Source organism: Callorhinchus milii, unplaced genomic scaffold (assembly GCF_018977255.1).
Source record: "Callorhinchus milii isolate IMCB2004 unplaced genomic scaffold, IMCB_Cmil_1.0 Scaffold9, whole genome shotgun sequence".
Classification (NCBI taxonomy): domain Eukaryota; kingdom Metazoa; phylum Chordata; class Chondrichthyes; order Chimaeriformes; family Callorhinchidae; genus Callorhinchus; species Callorhinchus milii.
In genome coordinates this window covers 19153616-19162453 of record NW_024704750.1, presented here as the reverse complement: position 1 = coordinate 19162453, position 8838 = coordinate 19153616, and the positions used below count along the sequence as shown (strand labels likewise).

Below are 8838 nucleotides of genomic sequence, written 5' to 3'. Positions count from 1 at the left end.
TGGGAGTGAGGGGGGGTGAGAGGTGTGAGGGGGGGGAGTAAGGGTGTGAAGGGGGAGTGAGGGGTGAGGGGGGGAGTGAGGGTGCGAGGGGAGGGGGAGGAGTGTGTGCGGGGGAGTGAGGGTGTGTGTGTGGGGAGGGGGAGGAGTGAGGGTGTGTGAGAGTGACTGGGGGTGGGGTGGGGGGGAGGTGAGCCACTTCCCGCCTCTTCTCTGGTTACATTCCCTCCCCCACGAGCTGCCGCCGCAGCCCCGTGAGCATGCGCACATGGCGCCATTAGCCGCCATTGCCGTGAGCCGCGGGTACGCCTGCGCACAGGAGACCCCCCGCTCCGAATTCGCGCCTCTCTCTCTCTCTCTCACTCGCGGTGGGGGGGGGGGGGCCGGCGGCAGCATGCGCATGCGCAGACGCGGGACCAGGTTTGCGGACGGACGGACGGGGGTATGACGGCGCGTTTGCAGAGCGCAGGCCCGGGACCCCGTCATACGAGCGCATGCTCAGTGTGCGGCTGGAACCTCGGGTGCGCACGCATGCTTTCAGCCGTTAGGTCACACGCACACGGCGAGTGAGAGACAGAGACACACACACTCAAGACATGTACAACTAGCAAAATGGTGGGAGCAGAAGAGGCGAGCGCCGGACTCGTGGCGCCGACATTAAAGTAACCGCGCTTTTTTTTTTCCCCCCCAAAAAAATTGGCGTGTGTGGGTTGTGTGGAGCCGGAGGAGAGGAGCGTTTTGTTAACAGGCGGTGGGCGGGTTTTTTTTTTTTCCTCTCTCTTCAGCGAGCGCGTCGGCGGGGCCCAGGCGGGTGTGAGGCCCGGGGCACGCGCGGCGGGGAGAGGGCGGGAGGTGAGGTTGGCGCGAGGCGGGGAGTCGGCGCCGCGCGCCGCCGAGTGAGTCACCAACCGCCGGCGCTCCCCCGGCGTGCACCGCGCCGCGGCCACTCCCGGCATGCTTGGCGGCGGAGGGCAGCCCCCAACCCCAGCGGCCGGCGAGCCCCGACTGCCCGCGCGCGCGAGTGGGGGCAAAACCCCGGGGCCCGGAAACTAGGTGAGAGCAGCGAGGCCGACACTTGCACTCGCCCGCGTGTGAAAAGCGGAGGGGCCAACGAGTGGAGGGTTTTTTTTTCTTCCCCCCCTCTTGGGGGTCACACAGTGTCAGGTTGGGCTCCAGGAAAGGGGCAAAACAAGGGGAGGAGGTTTTTCCCCCCTCTCCCCCTCCCTCCCTCTCCTCCCCCCTCCCCGTCGCATACTGCGGAGGCAATGACCCGGGGAGAGAGGGGGTCGAGGACAGTTGCATAATTTAGCACCTAGAGAGTGCACGCCCCCCCCACGCCGTACAGCGCATCCTGGGAAATAGGAAGCCCATCCTTTCCGCTCTCACCGCCACACTTTCTGGGCTCTCTTTTCCCCCGTGTTTTGGTCTGACGTAACGTTGGTCAAGAAGAGGGTGGGAGTTAATTCCAAAGGTCTACCACCTACTCACTCACTCACTCGCACACACACACACACGACCGTGCAACGCAATTGCAGAACACGCAGATCACCCAAGAAGCGGGAAATAAAACTTATTGGGGGGGGGAAGGAAGTGGGAAAACCACAGTCAGTCGGGTGAAGCGAAAAGAATAGGGCAGGTTTCGTCGCAGAGAGAGGGTGGAGGTTTGCACCGACCGATCCCCGGCTTCGGAACTCGTTGGAGGAAGGCGGCCGCTCGGAGCGGCAGTTTACACAGCAGCAGAAGCAGCACACGGTAGGCGCTTCGCTGGCAATCCGGCGCTGTCTCTGACGTTTACGTTGCTGTTGAGCGTGTTGGGAACATGCTCAGTCTTTTGGTGCGATCGTTGCAGGAGGGCCGGAACGCTCGGGTTTTTTTTTGTTGCCATTAATTTTTTTTTAATTTAAAAAAAATAAGACTTGGGAGCAGTGCAGATGCGTTGTTTAGAGTGTAGTTTTGCGATTGAAGGCACAAGTCGTGCAACGATGTTTCCGGGTTTGTTCCCTTCCAGTCGCATCCGATTTTGTGCGCGTCTTGTGATATTGTGCATCGTGTGTGCATGTGGGCAAATTGAGAGAGAGAGAGGGAGAGAGAGAGAGAGAAGAGAGAGAGGTCGGGCCTGCGGCTGAACAGGGAGGGCAGCATCAAATGTCAGGGTTGAATGCAACGGAAATTGGGCTTTGTGTGGAGAGGTGGGTTGTCGATGGGGATCGCTGACTGACTGAGCCACAATGCGCAGAAATGCACGTGTAGAAACGCCCATAACCGGGGCTCGGCTGTAAACAGTCCTCGGCGGATGGATCCCGATCCGTCACATTTGTATGACGCCCTTCACGTCGGGCGGACGTCCCAAGGCGCTGGACCAAACCAGTGGTTTTTTTTTTAAATTATCTATTTATTTAAATTAAGAATTTCAATTAAGAAATGTTGTTGTCCAAAGCGGGTGTGGTGGGGGTTGGGGGGGGGGAGTGGAGCTCAACTTCTGGAAAGAGAAAATTCGATTGTAATTGATGGACGCCATCCAGGTGGTGCTTTTGGCTTGAAGTGGATTGAAGGGGTTTTGCTGCTACGTGGAGTTGTTTCCCTGCCATCCTCGCACCGTTCTCCAATACTTGGAAAGTGGGAATTGATGAATAACGAGGTGTATTCTTCCTATGTTGTGGGAGCCGCACATTTTTGGTGTTGAGGGATGGGAAGCGGGTGTCTACCTATCCCCCAAGAGTCTGCGTGAGATGCAGATACCAGTGTGAGCTTCAAAGTATGTTTGCGAAGAAGGGTGTTGGTGTAATTATGTATAGTTTCACCCACAAAATATGCAGTCAATTCACTTTACAGTACATTCTGTGAAGCGCTTTTAGATGCCTCGAAAACGCAATAAGATGCTATATTAAATGCAAGGGTTATTATTAGTCTAACTGGTCGCGTGTGTGAAGGCGGGATATCTGATTAGATCTGTTTGGAAGGGAGAGCCATGTGAACAAAATCTCTGTCTGAGGGAGTTGGCCTATCCTCATTTGTAAGTGTATGCAAGTGATACACAACTTGCATTTGCGTGTGTGTGTATATGTATATACACCTATTCACTGGGGTCTGTGTGTTTGTAGGAGGAGTATTTGTGATTTACCTGAATTCGTGAGTACGAGGGAAGGATGCTTCAACGTCATCCATGTATATGGCCTTGGAAACTGGTGCTTAAGGGAGGAGCAATCAGTGTGTTTCTGAGGTCTGTGTATGGGAGACAGCCAAGGGACTGAGCATATGAGGCACACTGCTATCTGTATGATCCCCGAATCAAGTGCTTGAGGGAGGGAGCATCATTGTGATCCTGGGGGAATTTGGTACTTGAGTGGGGTATTAGAGTATGAAATCTGAATTTATAAAATCTGAAATCTTTATTTATGAGGAAGGAGATATCTGTAATTCTGGGCTTTGTGAGTATAAGACAACAACAACATTGCATTTATTGAGCGCCTTTCACGTCGGGAGGTCGTCCCAAGGCGCTGGACAGTTGGCTCGGGACCCGAGAAGGGATATCTATGCAATTTCCCTGGTCTATGTCTAGAGGGAGAAGGCATAGGGTGAAAATAGCGAGGAAATGGGATTCAAAGGTGTCCAGGCTCAACGGACTAAATGGCCTACTCCTAGTCCAATGTTATCTTGGGTGAGAGGGGGCATCAATGTGATCTCAGTGTATGAGGAAGGGGCATTTGGTAAGATCCTTGGGTTCTTTGTGTATGAGGGAGTGTGCTATTGTTGTCTCCCTTGTATAATGTCCCTTCCTCACAATAAATGTAAGGATTATTATGATGAAGAAGGGATATCAATATAACGTTTCCTGATTTAATTCTTATTTGTCCCATTATCTTCACTTTATCTGTTATTATGGTTTCTCTTGCTCTTGGATGGCCACATAAACTAAGGCTTTAGTTTTCTCCTTATCTTGGTGACATCCATCATTATTTCATAGACATTCAATTCTGGTTGAGCCTTAACTTCCTTCAACAAATGTCAACTAAACCAAAGCTTCCTGCTTGGCTACTAACACCCACTGGCCTCTAGCTCCGACTTCATCACTCTCCTCAGTTGCTTAATCCAACTCACCAAGCCAGTGTAGAACCTTTCCATATTCCTCAATCCCTCTGCGCTCTTTCCAACTCTATATCTGGTCTTTGACGAAAACTGCTTTTCTGCATCTCTGGAAGATGCCTCTGCTTCTATCACATCCCAGTGTGGCTGAAGCTGACCTACATCGTTGCCATTGGCAGACGTTTCTAAAATACTCTCCTTGTAGCCCCTGCACAAGTTCCATTTCACCCAGAACTCTGTTGCCTTAAATTCTCTTGACTCAAACCTGTCTTTCTTCTCTCCCCCCCCCTCCCACCCCGTATCTTCGCAACCTCCAACAATAACAAATTGCATTTATATAGCGCTTTTCAGGTTGGGAGGATGTCCCAAGGAGCTAGAAAGTGAAGGGTTTGCACCCAATCTGGGGATTGAAATCCAGAGGGATTGAGGGCAAGAGGTTTGGGGTAAGAGGATGTTTCAAGGCACGGTCGAATAGGAAGATCTTGAGACGGGCCTTAAAGGAAGCAAGGGAGGGGGCAGTGCAGATGGTCTCCAGGATAGAGTTCCAGAGAATGGGGGCAGAAAGGCTGAAGCCCGACTGTCAATGGTGGACAGGGCAGGTGACACGGAGCAGGCCAGAGTCTGCCAAGCGGAGGGAGCGGGCAGGTTGGTAAAGCTTTAGTAGGTCCCAGAGGTAGGGAGGAGCAAGACTATGGAAGACTTTAAAGTGAGCATTAGGATCTTGAACTCTATCCTTTGGGGGATGGGAAGCCAATGAAGCCGGGTGAGGATGGGCTGATTGGCTCACAAAGCTTAGTGTGGGAGAGGATACCAGCTGCAGAGTTCTGAATAATTTGCAGCTTGTGGAGGGAAGAGTTGGGAAGTCGAGCGAGCACAGAATTAGTATAGACCGGCGGGCAGGTAGGTAGCATAGCCTGACTGGCTCCCTGTCCCCTACTGGATTGACTTATTGATTCTAATCCCTTCATTCCCTTGCCCCAGCTGCAATTTCCCCCCATCCATACTCTGCTTGGTAAGTCTGGGCCTACTGCATTGGATTCATCCTGTCTGCCTCATCATCGCTGGCCAAAATACAGTCACAATGCCTTTGCTGTCTGGAGCTTTCTCCCAAAATCCCTCTGCCTCTTGCATAATATCCCTCCTACAAATTTACCTTGTTTCAGGGCAATTTCCTTTTCCTATACACCCTTCTCCAATTCTCTTTCCACCTTCTGCGGTGATCCACACTGTCCCCGTGAAGGAGTTATTTTATGTGAAAGGTGCTATATAAGTGCATGTTGTTCCTCTCTGTGTATGAGGGAGTGGTTATCAGTGCTGCCTGGCAACTGTGGGTATTAGAAGGGGATCGGGTTCATGGGGTGACCACAGGGTTGTCATGAAATAGCGGGGTGATCCAGGGGCTGTAAAAGTGAGAAGATGTCAGTGGGATCCCCAGGATGCTTGTATAATGGAAGGGGTACTGGTGAGTTCACAGTATCAATTCATGTGTGTGAAGGAGGGTTAGTGTTGGTCTGAAATGCTGTACACTGCGACGACCTGCCGACGTGAAAGGCGCAATACAAATGTAATCTTGTTGTTGTTGATCCCTAGGGAGGTGTTTACAAGAGCAGGGATAAGTCCAGAATCCATCTATGAGCGACATTTTATCATTGTGTTACCCGGAGTCTGTGTAGATGTTTTCTGTGATCTGCAATGTTGAGGGGGTTATTCGTGTGTAGCCAGGGACTGTGTTTTTGGGGAGGGGGGTATGAGTGTGTATCACAGGGCTGTGTGTTTGGGCGGGGGCTATTAGTGTGTATCACAGGGCTGAAACTGCCTCTGGTCAAGGTCACAAACGTCATCCTGACAATGTGTGACCAGGGCTCCCTCTGCCTCCTCCTCAACCTCTCTGCCGCCTTTGACATCGTGGACCACTCAATCCTCCTCCACTGCCTCTCCTCCCACCTCAACCTTCAAGGTTCTGTCCTTGACTGGTTGAGGTCCTACCTTTCACACCGCCTCCACTTCATCGTGGCAAACGTTTCTCCTCCAGCCCCCGCACTGTCTCATGTGGTGTTCCTCAGGGCTCTATCCTCGGTCCCCTCCTCTTCACCCTCTACATGCTCCCCCTTGGTGACGTCATCTGCAGACATGGGGTAAATTTCCACATGTATGCGGATGACACCCGACTCTACCTCTCTGCCTCCACCCTGAACTCCAGGACTACTGGCATCCTGACCGACTGCCTGTCCGACATCAAGTCCTGGACGAAGGCCAACTTTCTCCAACTCAACGTCAGCAAGACCGAGGCCCTCCTGATTGGCTCGTGCCAGCACCTCCGCACTTCAGGTGCTGGCAGCATCAGCTTCAGTGGCTGCACACTCAATCTCACTAAGCCAGTCAGGAACCTGGGTGTCTTGTTTGACCCTGAACTGTCCTTTCTTCCCCACATCCACACCATGACCGGCACTGCCTACCACCACCTCCACAACATTGCCAGACTCCGCCACTGCCTCACCCCTCAGGCTGTCGAAACCCTCACCCTCGCATTTGTCACCTCAAGGCTCAATTATGGAAACTCCCTCCTCATCGGTCTTCCCAACTCTTCCCTTCACAAGCTGCAGATCATCCAAAACTCTACAGCTCGTGTACTGTCCCGCACCAGCCTCCGCGACCCCATCACTCCCACCCTCGCCCGACTCCACTGGCTCTCCATCCCCCAGAGGATCGAGTTCAAGATCCTCGTCCTCACCTTTAAGGCCATCCATTGCTTTGCCCCCTCCTACCTCTCTGACCAGCTGACTCCCTACCAACCTGCCCGCTCCCTCCGCTCATCAGGCTCCGGCCTGCTCCATGTCTCCCGCCCTACCATCGGTGGCCGGGCTTCCAGCCTCTCTGCCCCCACACTCGGGAACTCCATCCCACGGTCCCTTCGCCTCGCCTCCTCCCTTTGCCTCCTTCAAGGCCGGTCTCAAGACCCTTCTCTTCGACCGTGCCTTTGGTCTCCCTCCCAGCTCTCCGCCTTCCCTCACCCCTACACCACCCCTCCCCCATGCTCGGGTCCCGACATCTGACTGTACAGAGCTTTGGGACATCCTCCCGACCTGAAAGGCGCTCTATAAATGTAATGTTGTTGTTGTTGTTGTGGATGTAGTAATGTGGATGCCAGCACTGTGCGTTCGTGGTGCGGGGTGGGGGTGGGGGGGGGGGGTATTACTGAGTATCACAGGGCTGTGTGTTGGTGGGGGATCAGTGTGTATCCCAGGGCTGTGTGGGTGGGGTGTGTGTGTGTGTGGGGGGGGGGGGTTATTAGTGTGTTCTCTGGGGCTACATATTTCGGGAGTTATTGTGATTTTCCCTCTGTCCGTGTGTACGAGGGACGAGGAGTGTCAGTGGCGGGTGTTTGAGGGTCGGTGGGGGTGAGTGGAGGGGGGGGTGGGGGTGGAGGGGGGGGAGATCTGATCCCAGGTGTGTTAGTGTGTGAGACCGGACCTCCCGCTCTGCTCTGGGGTCGGCCCTCTGCGGCTCCTGTAACTGTATACCGAGCGATGGCGATGTTTCCGCGTGTGGGCGGGTGGGGGTGTGGGTGTGGGTGTGGTGGGGTGTGGGTGTGGGGTGTGTGGGGGGGAGAGGCCCTCTCGGGTCAGGGCAGCGCCGAGATCGTGGCGGGTTCCATTGTATGGGGTCGGGCCGCAGACGGCGGCCAAAAGGGTGTCGCCGCTCTCTCCCCCCTGTCTGCCGAGTGCCGGCGGCGGAGGGAGGAGCGCACCCTCGGGGGGGAGGGCGGGGAGTGGGAGGGGGGGGGAGGGGGAGGGAGTCACACACACACACACACACACACACACACTGGGGCCCGAGCAGATCGAGGAAGGCGCCAAATCGGCGGTAAGAGCTCGATTGGAGCGGTCTGGGGCGGCAACACCGTCCTGTTCACGTGGTCGGGAGGAAACATCGGTGCGGGGGGGGGAGAGAGAGAGAGAGAGAGGTGGGGGGGAGAGGGAGAGGGGAGAGAGCAACGGGCGGCTCGGCGTGACCCCCCCCCCCCCCCTCCTCCCCTCCCCGCGACGGCCTGACTTCCCGAGCCCTGCGGTTGGGGCGACGCACAGACCGGTCCCGCCCACACCCGCCCGCGCCAGACCGCGCAAATCGATCCGACCACGTTATGTCCTGTCCTCGGGCTTTTCCGCAGCAGCCGTTCAATCCCCTCCTCCGTGAGACCCCCCACACCCCCCCGACACACACCCCCCCACCCCCACCCCCCCCCCCCACACCCCCCCCCACCCCGGTCCCTGGCGTTGCATTGCTCGGCTTATCCCCGGTGCCTCCAGTCCGCGATCGCAGGGAAGTGAAAGCCGTGAGTGCTGGTCGGGCTGAGCCGCGCCGGGCGGTCCGCACTGCATCGCGCGCACTCTCTTCGACCTGAACAGGTATTTAAATACTTGGGCGGAAAGCGAGTCTTTTTGTGTGTGTTTTTTTTTCCAAAAAAAAAAGGAAACGCACACAAACAAATGTGCAGCGCACGAAGATTCGGTGCTTTTGCGTTGTCTGTTTGCACCCAATGGCGCATGGAAACAGCGATCGCTAACATCAGGATCCAACTTCACTATCAACTTCTGAATAATCCGAAATTTCCAATTGTCCCTCTGACTGTTCAGATCTGTTTTATAAGTTTTTTTTTTCACATGTTGGTGTGAACCCGCCCCCCCCCGTTACCGTGTTTTTACTGTACAATATCACATTGAGGGGTATCTTCTGAGCACATTGTTCTCAAATTAGCAG

General features: G+C 54.8%; 1 protein-coding gene across 6 annotated transcripts in view; it reads left to right on the top strand.

Moving 5' to 3' along the window:
- The first annotated feature begins 603 nt into the window (after positions 1–603).
- The window catches only part of mgaa (MAX dimerization protein MGA a), a 46456-nt gene continuing 38221 nt past the window's right edge, over positions 604–8838 (top strand). For 4 of the 6 annotated variants that reach the window (XM_042337939.1, XM_042337938.1, XM_042337941.1 and 1 more), the window contains exon 1: positions 604–659. The gene's annotated coding sequence lies outside the window, so the exon portion shown is untranslated. Of the gene's footprint in view, positions 660–1252; positions 1750–8838 lie in introns of those variants that run through there. The other 2 variants (XM_007889548.2, XM_007889546.2) reach the window with 2 other exon arrangements.